This window comes from Pan paniscus, chromosome 7, assembly GCF_029289425.2.
Source record: "Pan paniscus chromosome 7, NHGRI_mPanPan1-v2.0_pri, whole genome shotgun sequence".
NCBI classification, from domain to species: Eukaryota; Metazoa; Chordata; class Mammalia; order Primates; family Hominidae; genus Pan; species Pan paniscus.
In genome coordinates, this window is record NC_073256.2 from 94,237,875 (window position 1) to 94,253,037 (window position 15,163).

Consider the following 15,163-nt stretch of genomic DNA (forward strand, 5'->3'; position numbering starts at 1 on the left):
AGTGTGACTACATCACCATGCATTCATGTTCCAGGAAAAAAAACTAATATGTACTGACATTAATGACAATATTACTTTAGAGGAACGTTCCAGAGAAAAAGAATACTATCCAAATGTATTTTTAAAGCTTATTTTTTGGGGGTTTGACTTTGTTTCCTAAGTTTATCACACTAGAATAAAAGGAAAAACAAAAACTAAAAAATTAACAATCATGGGTCGTGTGTGCGTGTGCATGTGTGTGTGTGTGTGTGTGTGTGTATGCTTACAAGAAAAGACAAGATTTGCAAGAAAAGACAAGATCTAAGTTTGCATTTGTGCAAATAGTAAATACCTGGAAAACCAGTGATCTCCAGTACAATTAACTACCACTTTCCTTTTGTTATGAATCAAACTGAGTGTATTTAAAATTTACTGCATTTCAATTGAGGAAAGTATGTCTATGTTAGAATATTTATGAATGTAAAGTATGTTCATTCAGAAAATTTAGTAAATATCAAAAAATAAAGAAAATAAAAATTATCTCTTAATGTCCACAATACATGCTATTATTGCCAACATATCATATATACTTGTATGTATAAACATACATATACATAAATGATACATGTACATACTTATACATTATAAATATATATTTATATTTTTAGATATTAAAGTTTTATATACTTATATATATTAAAATCATATTTATTGTGATTTATCTTATTTTTAGGACATTATTAGATGTGATTTTTTAAATTTCTATGTAAGAAATCACTTTTAGAGATGACTTTTAATAACTTCTATATACGATCTAGTTATGAGCCCTCATGAAGATGTGTTTCAAATGTGAAAAAATAAAATTTTCTAACTAAATACCTGTGGTATAGATCCCAAGGAAAATAAAATAGTCAGTGTCTCTTGATCCACAGGAGCAAATGCCTAAAGAGCTCTAATTTTTTAGGTTGGTTGAGCCATGGACAATGGTTATCTGTGGGAATAAATTATGTGAACACTAAGAATTGCAACGCTGGGAGTCCAGTGAACCTTGGTCATTCGATAAGAGATAAGCAAAACTCTGGAAGCTCAATGTGGTGGGTGCACAAAGATCTGGATCAACAGGGGGGTCTCGATCAGTGGATAGTATTACCTAACTGGTGTGGAAGACCATATGTCTGCAGCTACCAATGTGGTATCAATAAGCAGTGACAGGAAGGACCTGATCAGAGTTCATCCTTGTCACACTTAAGCAAATGTTGGCCTGCTACCCTCTTGAAATGCATAAAGTCCAGAGTTTCAAAATCATTCAGAAGAGAAGGTTTCCACAAGAGAGGAATATTGACATACACAATCTGGCAAATAGGAACCTGAGTTCATTTTAATGTGAAAAACAAAAGATACATGATGGTATTGCCCTCTCAAGTTAATGAACAGTTCAGAAAACTTATCATATAATGCTTTCACTAATATCATTTTTAAGAAAATTTTGCTACATTTTGATATTAAAAAGTATCTGTTAGTCTACACTTTATTGGTGGTAATGTAAAGTAGCAGAGCCTTTATGGAAGACAGTATGGAAGTTCCTCAGAAAAGTAAAAATAAAACTACCATATGATCCAGCAATTCCACTGCTGGGCTTAGATCCAAAAGAAAGGAGACCAGCATATTAAAGAGATGCCTGCACACTCATGTTTATTGCAGCAAGATATTCACAATAGTCAAGGTATGGAATCAACTTAAGTGGCCATCAATAGATGAATGAATAAAGACAATGTGGTATATCTACACAATGGAATACCATTCCGCCATTAAAAAAGAATGAAATTACGTCATTTGCTACAACATGGATAGAACTGGAAGACATTATGCTAAGTGAAATAAGCCAGGTACAGAAAGACAAATATTGCATGTTCTTACTCAAATGTGGGAGCAAAAGAAATGGTATCATGGAGGTAGAGAGTAAGAATGGTGTTTAACCAGAGTCTGGGAAGGGAACAGCAAAGGAAGGGATAAAAATAAGTTGGTTAAGGAATACAAAAATACAGTTAGATAAAGAAATATAGTCCAGTATTTAGTAACATAGAAGGGAAATTTTAGTTAATAATTTATCATATATTTCAAAATAGCTAGAAGTGAAGAACTGTAATGTTTCTGACACAAATAAAAGTTAAATGTTTGAGGTGATGGATATCCCAGTTCCTCTGATTTGATCGTTGTACATTGTACACAGGTATCAAAATATCACATATACCCCAAAGTTATGTACAAAAATTACATATCAACCTAAAATTCTACATTTTATTACTTATATGAGCTGCTGAGGAGGACACAAACTGACTAACGAATGACTGAAGGGGTGGTAACCTATTTCAGAAAAGGTGGCAGCAAAGGCCTTTAGGAGGAGGTGACATTAAAGCTGAAACAAAAGAGTAAGAAGCAAGATAAAGAGAAGGAATAAGAACATTACATGAAAAAACTAGCTACTAAAAAGCCCTGCAATGGAAAATCTTAGAGCGTATCTGGGTAAATAATCAAATACCCGCATGAAGGAAATGCAGACAAGATGCAGTTGGGAGGATTGATAGGGGCTAAAATCTACAAGGCTAAGGATTCTGATTTTATTTTAGATGCAAGTGAAAGCCATTAAATAGGTTTGAAAAAAAATAGTTGAAATGGTCAGATTTGTATAGTACATTACATAAAAATTTCTCAAAGTAGAACAAGGGAGAAATTGTGGTAGCATAGACTAAGATGATGACCATGAAAATGAAGAGAAATAAGAAAATATATTTTATATAATATATATACACTTGAATATCGATTATAGAGAACTCACTGATGTATGCTACGTTAAATGAAAAATGAAAAAAAATAAAGAATAAAGCCTTGTTCCTAGGTTTTGCTTTGAGTCAGTATACAGATCATGATGTCATTCATTGAGAGAGAAAAGATTTGCAGAATATCAAATGATATAGAGTGATCACAATACCTTAAAGACAAAGTATATATGAGTATCTACAAATATATCACCTCCCATGTAACAAAAAAAGGAAATGTAAGAAAATGGACATGTATCTGCTCATTTGCGCAAAAAGAAATGTAGAAAGGTAAACCAGAAATTAGTGCAATTGATTATCTACAGGAAGCTGATAGAAACTGGGCAGAAAGAAGAGTAGAATGAGAATGGAGTAGAAGGGATGAAAAGGAATGACATTTCTATTAGTATGCCTTTTTGTATAATCCTGAGATTAAAAAAATGGAAAATCGTACATTTCCAGGTAAATATTTAAAATCAAGCAGGATTTGGAAAGATCTCAAAATGGAACACAAACCATGACAAATTAGCCTAACTTGATTACAAACAAATAACAAAATTACACTGAAGTGCAGAAAAACTAACCTAAACTTTAGGAAACAGTGTCTTGACAATACACTTTTGAGCTTACACATACTGTAAGGCTAAAGACAAAAAGAATTGTACACAAATATTGAACTTGTGTGTTAATCCATTTTCACACTGCTATAAAGAACTACCTGAAACTGGGTAATTTATGAAGAAAAGAGGATTAATTGACTGAAAGTGCCGCAGGCTATATAGGAAGCATGCTGGGAGAACTCAGGAAATTTCCAATCATGGCAGAAGGATGATGAGGAAGCAAGCACCCTCTCCACATGGTGGCAGGAGGCAGAGAGAGAGCAAGGAAGTTCTACACACCTTTAAACAACAAGATCTCATGAGAACTCACTATCACAAGAATGGCTGGGGGAAATCTGCCCCCATGAGCCAATCACCTAACACCAGCTCCCTCCCTAACATTGAGAATTACAATTCAACATGCAATTTGGATGGGGACACAGAGCCAAACCATATCAACTTATTAATTTTTTTCACAATTCTTAAATTATTATGTGTATTCTAGGACTAAACAAGTAAGTAAATAGAATGTGGATCATGAGAATCCATTTCTCACTGTTAAAGAAAGAAGTATAAGGTATAAGGAAGGGGTCCAGTTTCAGTTTTCTGCATATGGCTAGCCAGTTCTCCTAACACCATTTGTTAAATAGGGAATCCTTTCCCCATTGCTTATTTTTGTCAGGTTTGTTAAAGATCAGATGGCTGTAGATGTGTGGCGTTATTTCTGAGGCCTCTGTTCTGTTCCATTAGTCTATATATCTGTTTTGGTACCAGTACCATGCTGTTTTGGTTACTGTAGCCTTGTAGCATAGTTTGAAGTCAGGTACATGATGCCTCCAGCTTTGTTCTTTTTGCTTAGGACTGTCTCAGCTATAAGGGCTCTTTTTTGGTTCCATATGAAATTTAAAGTAGTTTTTTCTAATTCTGTGAAGAAAGTCAGTGGTAGCTTGATTGGGATAGCATTGAATCTATAAATTACTTTGGGTAGTATGGCCATTTTCACGATGTTGGTTCTTCCTATCCATAAGCATGGAATGCTTTTCCATTTGTTTATGTCCTCTCGTATTTCCTTGAGCAGTGGTTTGTAGTTCTCCTTGAAGAGGTCCTTCACATGCCTTGTAAGTCAGATTCCTAGGTATTTTATTCTCTTTGTGGCAATTGTGAATTGGAGTTCCCCCATGATTTGGCTCTCTGTTTGTCTGTTATTGGTGTATAGAAATGCTTGTGATTTTTGCACATGGATTTGGTATCCTGAGACTTTGCTGAAGTTGCTTATCAGTTTAAGGAGATTTTGGGCTGACACAATGGAGTTTTCTAAGTATACAATCATGTCATCTGCAAACAGAGACAATTTGACTTCCTCTCTTCCTATTTGAATACCATTTATTTCTTTCTCTTGCCTGATTGCGCCGGCCAGAACTTCCGATACTATGTTGAATAGGAGTGGTGAGAGAGAGCATCCTTGTCTTGTGCCAGTTTTCAAGGGGAATGCTTCCAGCTTGTGCCCATTCAGTATAATATTGGCTGTGGGTTTGTCCTAAATAGCTCTTATTATTTTGAGATACGTTCCATCAATGGCTAGTTTATTGAGAGTTTTTAAAAATTAACTCAAGATGGATTAAAGACTTAAACGTAAGACCTAAACCCATAAAAAACCCTAGAAGAAAACCGAGGCAATACCATTCAGGACATAGGCATGGGCAAAGACTTCATGACTAAAACACCAAAAGCAATGGCAACAAAAGCCAAAATGGACAAACGGGATCTAATTAAACTAAAGAGCTTCTGCACAGCAAAAGAAACTATCATCAGAATGAACAGGCAACCTACAGAATGGGAGAAAATTTTTGCAATCTATCCATCTAACAAAGGGCTAATATCCAGAATCTACAAGAAATGTAAACAAATTTACAAGAAAAAACAAACAAGCCCATCAAAAAGTGGGCACGGATATGAACAGACACTTCTCAAAAGAAGACATTTATGCGGCCAACAGACATGAAGAAAAGCACATCATTACTGGTCATTACAGAAATGCAAATCAAAACCACAATGGGATACTATCTCATGCCAGTTAGAATGACGATCATTAAAAAGTCAGGAAACAACAGATGCTGGAGAGGATGTGGAGAAATAGGAATGCTTTTACATTGTTGGTGAGAGTATAAATTAGTTCAACCATTGTGGAAGACAGTGTGGCAATTCCTCAGGGATCTAGAACTAGAAATACCATTTGACCCAGCAATCCCATTACTGGGTATATACCCAAAGGCTTATACATCATTCTACTATAAAGACACATGCACACATATGTTTATTGCAGCACTATTCACAATAGCAAAGACTTGCAATCAACCCAAATGCCCATCAGTGATAGACTGGATAAAGAAAATGTGGCACATATACACCATGGAATACTATGCAGCCATAAAAAAGGATGAGTTCATGTCCTCTGCAGGGACATGGATGAAGCTGGAAACCATCACTCTCAGCAAACTAACACAGGAACAGAAAACCAAACACCGCATGTTCTCACTCATAAGTGAGACTTGAACAATGAGAACATACGGACACAGAGAGGGGAACATCACACACCAGGGCCTGTTGAGGGGTGAGGGGCTGGGGAACGGATAGCATTAGGAGAAATACCTAATGTAGATGAGCGGTTGATGGGTGCAGCAAACATCCATGGCACATGTATACCTATGTAACAAACCTGCACATTCTGCACATACATCCCAGAACTTAAAGTATAATAAAACAAGAAAGAAAGAAAATAAGAAGTTACAAATAAAGAAAGAGTGAGAGAGGAGGGAAAAATAAACCCTGAGTTGGACTAGAATCCAGGTATAAGTTTGAACTCATACTTTTATACAGATAATCATACAGATATCTATATATAAACATACATTCACATAAATAAATATAAAAACAGATGTTTATGTGTATATGTTAGTTTTGTCTGCAATTAGGTAACCTGGTTAGTAATGAATATAACTCATGCCAAGATGCTGGGGCTATGGGCTACAGGTGTGTGCCACTACATCTAGCTAATTTTTGTTTTGTTTTGTTTTTGTTTTTGTTTTTGTATAGACGGGGTTTCGCCATGTTGCTCAGGCTGGTCTCAAACTTCTGGACTCAAGCGATTTTCCCACCTCGACCTCCAAAAGTGCTGGGATTATTTATAGGCCTGATCCACCATGCCCAGCCTGTAATTACTATTATATAGTTCAAGGAACCAGAACACCTTGGAGAAATAATGGCTTAAGAACTGGGACAGGGAAAGTAAAAGATAGGACTGGAGCATTTTCTGGTGCAAGAAAGGAAAGTACTACTCAAAAAATTGTATGGCCCTGTAAAAAAAAAACACACAGGAGATGATTCGAAGGAGTCCAATGATCAAATCTGGAACAATTTGAGCAATGATGTAATTAATAATTGTAATTGATTTTAACACAGAGAATAAAATAAATATCCATAAGTATACACTGATATAAATAATATGCAAACGAGGGGAAAGGAACAGTGCTTCCTTACAGTTAAATTAATAACTGTTGAAGGAATTATGAGAATAGAAAATGACCATTTGTGAAACAACAAAGTAACTGGTAGAAGCAGGAATTATTGGCAGTTGCTAAAATTGGTATGGGAGGATGAAACAAGAAATAGAATAATCCAGCAATCCAAAATTATCTCCCCAGAAAAATGCATATTAAATGGTAAAATAATAATTTTGCTGCTATCCTTATAAACAAGTCATCCAAGTTAATGCCACCCAGTAATAAGACATTTCTTGTATTCCCTAATATGGCACACTGAGAAGGGCATAACATCCTTTGGTGCTCCTGCCAGTTATCGCATAACCTCAGTCTAACCATGAGAACATATCAAACAAACTCAAAGTGAATGAGATTCTACAAAATAACTGCCTAGGATTCTCCATAAACTCAAGGTCATGAAAGACTGAAAAACTATCCTAGATTGAAGGAGAATGAGGAGGTATAGCAAATACTGAGATAAGTGAACCTGGATATGAACCTAGACCAAGAGACAGTAGGCAGTATTTGAGTATAGTCTGTAAAGCAGTTAGCAGAATGGTATCAGTGCAAATTTTCTGACTTCCATAATTGTACTGTGGTTATGTAAAATATAAACACTTGAGAAAGCTGAGTAAAGGCTATATGGGAACTCATGCCTTTATGTATGAAGTGTTTTGGTAAATTAAGCTTAATAATATAGTTGGTAAAAACTTAGTTTGAAAATTTCTGAACCTCTTTTAATTTCTTATGAAGAAAAGCATCCTGTTTAGGAATATTACAAATGTGATGTAGAAGATAATATTTACAAAAGATTCAAAAGGTGTGGCAGAGGAAAATGTCAGCTTTGAATGATGGCTTTTCAAAACCTTATACAATTAAGTGTCATGATGAGTGGAATGCATGAACTACACGAATTTATGAGGAGTTAGAAAACCATAGAATTTTCTCACTGTAAAGACCCTTAGAATTTACTTTCTCAACTTCTTAGCTTCAATCTCTGCTGAAATATTAAGAGACAGGGAGTTTATAATTTTAAAATGTGGTCTATTTTATTTCCTGAAAGGTTCCAATCATTAAAATGTTCATCCTTTTATCAACTTAAGCCTGGCTCACTGGTCTAACTTCTTCTGTTTGAAATAGCCTAACCCTTTTTTCAAAGGACAATGCCTCAAATATTTCAGAGCTGCCACCTAGTTCCCATCTGGTCTTGTCTCATTTCATCTATTCCCAGTTCCTTTAGCTATTTCTCATTTATTTTAGATTCCAGACACATTATGGCATTGATTACTCTCTTTAGCATAACAACTCATTTGTCAGATATGGTATTTTAAAACTGAAAGAGGTTGTTTATTGTTATCTGTAGAAAATTCAAACATAGTATCTCCAATCAGGCAATAATTCTTCACCTAAAATGATTCATATACACCAGTTGACAAATAAAATTTAAAAATCCCAAAGGGTTTTATTCCTAAAGAGTTACAGTGTGCAGGTAATGTCAATTTTCTTTCCACGCATCAACAACATTGCCCTGTCACAAAGGAGAAGGGAACACTCCATTGATGTTGCCTAAGTGTGTTAGTATAAATATCGTACTATGAACTGGAAGTTAGATATTAGAAAGGATTCTTTTTTTGCCATAATACATGCATAATACAATTTTCCCTATTCTTTGAGCATTTCTCATCTTAATTACTCATCCATAAGCCCTTAAGCATGTTCCCTAACCTGCATCAAAAATATCAAAGTGGACTACTTTGCTTTGCTTTTTATGAAATTATTATGCTTACTAACCAGTATTTGAGCTCTTCCTATGGACAAATCATTCTAGCTAGCAAAGTGCAGAGGTTCAGAGCATAAAGTTTAAAGTGTAACACCTAGGCTCAAGCAAGTAACTTAATCTAACTAAGGTCTCATTTTCTTGTGTGTGAAGTGAGAATAATTGTAATATAAAGTGGATGGTAAAAAACATTTAGGTACTATATATTAAGAGCTTATTTGACTTGTGGCAGTAAGTATGTATGTACTAGTTTCAGCATGATGACGATGATGATGATGATGAGGATGAGGATGATGATGATGAAGTTACCAGCAGGTGTACACAATAAGAACTGGTGACTAAGCCACAAGATTACCTCTGTGTATATTTCCTTCCTCAGGCTAAACTCCTCTGCTTTCTATCCCTTGGCTCTAACTCTTCAACTATTAAACACTTCACAAGGCAGCTTAGGTCCTCTCTTCTATGATGCTTTCCTTAACTACTCTTCTAGAATTAACTTAAAATGTGTTGTGTATACTCATATTATGTACAAAACTCTGCAGCAAAATTTATAACACTTTATTGCAATTGGTTTGTTCCCCATCGGATTGCAACTATTTTGAGGAAAGAAACTGGGTCTTATCCCTGGAATATAAAGTAGTTCCAAGCACACAGTAAGTGATCAATAGATAATGTTTTATAAATAAAATAGTAAATAAAAATTACTGATTGTTTTATGCTACTTCTTGCTCTCTAGGAGCCAAGTCACAAATGCTTAGTTAAGTGCATTAAAGATATTTTTTCTAATATGGTATAGAAAACTATTAATAAAACGTCAGACTTATTGATGTATGCACAATATCAAGGATGGGATTTCTCATAATTTGTATAATTCCACATGCAACCCTAGCAAGTGAAGATTAATCAATTGTGGGCTGCCTTGTATTTATATTTATATAATCTCAAGCTAATTTAAAGAAAGCCATCATATCCTAATAAGTTGAAAAGTTTGAGACTTTTAACGTAAAATAATGGTGAGACTAGCTCTTTTAATTCTGTATTCTCTTATTATAAGATAATATTAACATTTTAACTTATTTGACTATCATCATTTCCAAATTCAGTTAGTGGGGACCTTAACATAATAGCAAATTTGAAAACTAACAGAAGAGAGGTAAATGTCCAACGATTTGAACCTCTTTTGGTTAGTCTCCACATTTCTTTAAAAATAATTCCTGTTTACGACAAAATCTACACTTTCAGTCTTTTTTCCTACTAAAAACAAGAAAAAAAAATAATGTTGACAGTTCCGAAATCATCCACAAGGCGGCAAACTTACAACACATGCACAATGCAGGGAAAATTAGTAATAAACTGGATTCCTTGGAGAAAATAAATGGAGTCATTAATGACATTAAGCCCATATTAGAAAGAAAACAATGCTAGTATAGCTCATTGAGGATAAGATTTTTGTTTAAGTTCTACTTTTTATTCCTATTTTCAATGCCAAAGGAGGTATGTATATCTGAAAGTTGGAGTCAAATGTAACAAAATCATATAAATGTTTCTTTAGTGATAAGGAAAGCACTTGAAAACACTGTAAGCTCTCTTGTACTTATTTCTATTCTGACAGCTTTAAATTTTATTTTTAAAATATATTTCTGAGATTACTTTATCAAAAATGTATATATCACCTAAGATGCTATCACCGTCTTAAGAGTCAAGAAATTACAGACAGGAATTCAACTAAAAGAAAAATGGAAAATTTCTTTACAACACAGTAAACTGAGTTCTAGTTGCGTTTGCCCTTAACACACTGTTATGAGTCAGGGTTTTCAGCCCTTGTGATTCATAAAGTTAAAATCAAGTATAAGACTATTGCTCACAGTCTAATGCTGTTCCCTGTTTACCCAGATCAGAGTCCATGGTTCCTATTGGAATCATTCGCTGTATTCACTCCAAGCTCCGATGGCCATCATTCTCGGTTGTATTGGCTGTACAAAATGCCAACCCCAGCGAAACAGAACCCTAGGTCAACTCAGCACCCGCACCAGGCAGCTAACCATGGCTGGAGAAAACCCAGCAACTTTGCTAATTTGTCTCTTTTAAATTCATAATCATAAGCCTGAGTGAACTTGCTAGTACTTATTAGAAAACTCAGCGCAAATCAGTTCTCTTTCACTCCCTTCTAGGCAACTGTTTCAAAACTTCTCTTTCCTCACATCTCCAGTACCAATTCATCTTTCTAAATTCTCAGCTGCTTCTTATTTCATTGGGAATACAAGTGAGAGCAAGGCAAAATTCCCAGAGCTCTGAACATCAAGTTTACCAACCTATCCGGGTCTACTTGAAGCCAAATGCTCTGCCTCCCCTCTCTTTTAGGGGAAGAAATACTTGTCCTCTGATCTAAGGCCAAATCCTCTCTCCTGCACTAGATCCCTTCTGAGTATCTCTTTTTTCCTGCGTCATCAGTTACTTGTTCTCTACTAGTTGTTCCCACAGCATACAAAAATGTCCATCTCAAAGAAAAAAAAATCCTTTTTTATTCCTATATCCTGCTCTAATTATTATGCATTTCTTGCTTATTTTTATAACAAAACTACTTTTAAAAGGCTGCCTTTTATTTTTTCACTTCATTTACTCATTTACACTATTTTTTTGTTCTTTGATAAGAATACAGAAATTGTTCTTATCAAGGAAATTAGGTATCTCCATGTTGCAAATCCTATACTCAGTTATCACTTCTCATATTAATCTACTAGCAGTGTAGGAGCAATAAACCCTCCCTCCTCCTTCTAACCCCTTTTCACTTTGCTTCTGGGACAACTTTCCCTATCTCCCTGCTCACTTCTTTTTATACCCTCTGCTGGATCCTCTGGCATGCCCCATGGCTCAGTCCTCAAACATCATCTATTCTCTTCCTACGCTTACCTCCAAGGTGATTTCACCCGATCTAAAGACTTTAGGTACCATGACGATTCATAAATTTTCATCTACAGCCATGATATCTCTCCCATGAATTTCAGACTAGTACATCCAGTTGTCTACTTCACATCTCCACTAAGATCTGATCAGAAACACAAAGTTAGCAAGTTCAAAAACAAAGTCTCAATCCCCCAAATCTCACTGCCTTTTTAGGCTCTAAATGAACATTCACTCACCTACCTTTCTAACCTCATCTCCTAACAATTTCCCTGTTTGATCATTTCACTACAAAGAAAGTAACCTTTCAGTTCCTGGAACACATGACGTATATGCTCACCTACTTGTATGTTGCATGTGCTGAACCTCTTCAAGTGTTCACATATCTTGCTTTCACATTGTCTTCAAATCTCTGCCCAAGTGTCCCCTACCACCTTATATAACTACCCCTATACCTGTATTCTTTTTTTTTTTTTTTTTTTTTTTTTGGAGACGGAGCCTCAGAGTCTCTGTTGCCCAGGCTGGAGTGCATTGGCATGATCTCCGCTCACTGCAACCTCCGCCTCCTGGGTTCAAGCAGTTCTACTGCCTCAGCCTCCCGAGTAGCTGGGACTACAGGCATGCACCACCATGCCCAGCTAATTTTTGTATTTTTAGTAGAGATGGGGTTTCACCATGTTGGCCAGGCTGGTGTCAAATTCCTGACCTCAGGTGATCCGCCTGCCTGGGCCTCCCAAAGTGCTGGGATTACAGGTGTGAGCCACGCCCAGCCCTGCATTCCTACTCTGCTCCTTCATGGCCCTTTCCATCAACTATCATGCCATATTAGTTGATGGAAAGGGCCATGAACGAACAGAGTAAAAATTCTGTCTCCTTTTACTTGGACAAAATATCCATGAAGAAGAGCTTTATTTGTCCATGTTTGTATCTTCAGTGATTAGAACAGCAGTACTAGTACACTGTACTCCATAAATAATCTGCTGAATGAATATCAACTTGTCTGATGAACACAGTTCATTGAAGCTTATTTTAAACTTATTTACCTTTTTAGTAGCCTAAATTGTATATAATGGATGAAAAAAATTTTCATTCATGAAGTATGATAGAGACATAGTTCTTTATTACAATTATTTGATAATTTACTAAATTGTATATGGTAAGAAATTGATGAAGAAATTTGTCATTGATGACAAATGATAGAGACATAATTCTTTATAAATATTATTTGATAATCTACTCACTGCAGTAGAAAAGTTTTCATTAAACCATACCTTTCTTGAGAGGGGGATTTTATTGGTTTCATCATATTCTTAAAATAAAAGAAGTGAAAAAAATGTAAAGCATCACCTAAGTAGATTGTTTTATCCCATGCTTTCATAATAATTTTTTAAAGGTTTATTTATTTCTTACACCACAGTATGAAATGCATCATGTGCCATTTACTAGGTGTGTCATCTAAGCAAATAGACATTGCACAATTAAATATAGAGTTCCAATTACAGCATAGTAGCTGTGTTACATAGACCTAGAATTTTATGTCAGCTCCTTACCAGTGTCAACAAAATGAATTCTTCCTAATGTCAAAACAGTTTCTGTTCTGTTTGTAGTCACTCCCCCTTCTTGCATTGTCCTATTTCTGTTCAATCTGCTGAAACTCTTCAAGATCTAATACCAATCTTCACATAAATGATAGATTTTTGTTCCCTGTATCATATATCAAAATGTTTTCATATTAGTATAGAAAATTCTTACTACCTATGATTACTTGAATGCAACTGTTTCTATTGCTAGCTTTGCATTACATTTGTATGTATTTTACATGATCTACTTTCTGACCTCATTAAAAGAGTAGATGCTTTGTCATAAAATTGTAAGACTTCTGTAGCACATGATTAATCAGCCAAAGCCTCGCAGACACACACAGACACACACACACACAGTACCATTACCATGGAAATCCTTCTCCTACCCTTTCTCTTAAGTCAAAATTATGTAAAACAATATTGATTATTATTCACTAAGTGCCCAATTCTTTCCTAGTAGACCAAGTTCCCAGTTTCAGGCAGACCCCTACGGAGTGACGAGAACAGGAGACCTGGCAGGAAATGGGGTGACAGATGCTGGGGCCAAATCACCCTGACAACTCCTTTCAATAATAAATCTGAGAATCTAATCTCTGCTAAATTGTTAATGGCAGCAAATGAGATACTCAGTTACTCCTCCTGATAGTGTATTTGCATTTAAATGAGTCCTTTCTGGAAGGACTCCCTTAACCCAAAGGAGTGTTTCTAAATGCTGACAGCTCCCAGCACACAGGGCCTCTGGCTCTGGTTTCACATTTTCCCTTGCTGAGACTCATGATATCACTAGGCCATTTGATCTCTAATTTGAGAATATCAGAAAGGAAGCATTGCAGACCTCAAAGTCAAGATCCAAAGTTTAGGGTTTTTAAAAAAAAAAATTTGTGCAATAACAAGTCATAGGTTAAAAAAAATTACATATTGCTGTATGTAAACTTCCAAGAAGACAGATTCAAACCCTATATGTTGACATAAGACATTTCCCAATATCTTTCCCCTTTTCTTTCTGGTTTCCCTATGCCTCTTACCGTGCTGCAGTATCAGAAGCAGTTCAATCCTGCCATTTAATGTCTTTGACTGTTGTCTTTAACACCATCAACACACTGATTCCTTTCCATGAATAAAAAGTACCTGGTAAGAATACTTTGATAGATGAATGTATCTATATTATCACAAGAAACTATCTTCAATGAGTCTGGCTTCGCAGATGGAAACTACACTGGGGGGTCAAGAAAACATGTTCTGGGACTGTCCCAAGTCGCCACAGTTGCATCCCTACTGCCTCAGGCAACTTGAAGGAAAAGATCAAACATCTTTCACTCTTGAGACAATTGTTGTCTTCATCTCAGAAACAAGACAAAGTCAGGCTGTGAGTGGTGGGGATCCAAGCCCAAGTCTGTTCAACTACAAAATCTCTAACCTTCACAGTCATCTCAACCTTCTGGTTCTCTTCACCTTCTCATCCTCCTGCCTCTTTACTTTATAAGGACTTTTATCTTCAGCATGAGATACCTAGCAAATCCTTCAACTAAATGATAAATTATGAAGGCTGAACATGTTCTCTCATTCAAGGTATTTAGAACTTGCAAAAGAGAAAGGGGACAGAAGCCTGCCCAAGTATGCAAGGATAACACTGACAGAGTATCAGCTCCCTGATGCTCTGGAGTGGCAATTTCATGCCATCTCATTATAGCCTCACAGTAACAGTCTACAGTTTGTATTCTAAGTTTTGCCATGGCTCCCTTTGACAATCTGAAGCAACCTACATAACTCTTCTTAAAATGATGCTTTTCAATGCATAAAATGTAATACGTAGAATTGGAAAGGAAACTAATTACGAAGTTTAAAATACTGTTATCAAAATATTTAAAAACAAAATTCATGATATACAAAGGTATGGGCATTTAAACTCATTAAACACAGTATAGGAGAGTTATATATATTTACTTAAAAATTGTGATATTGTGGGAAA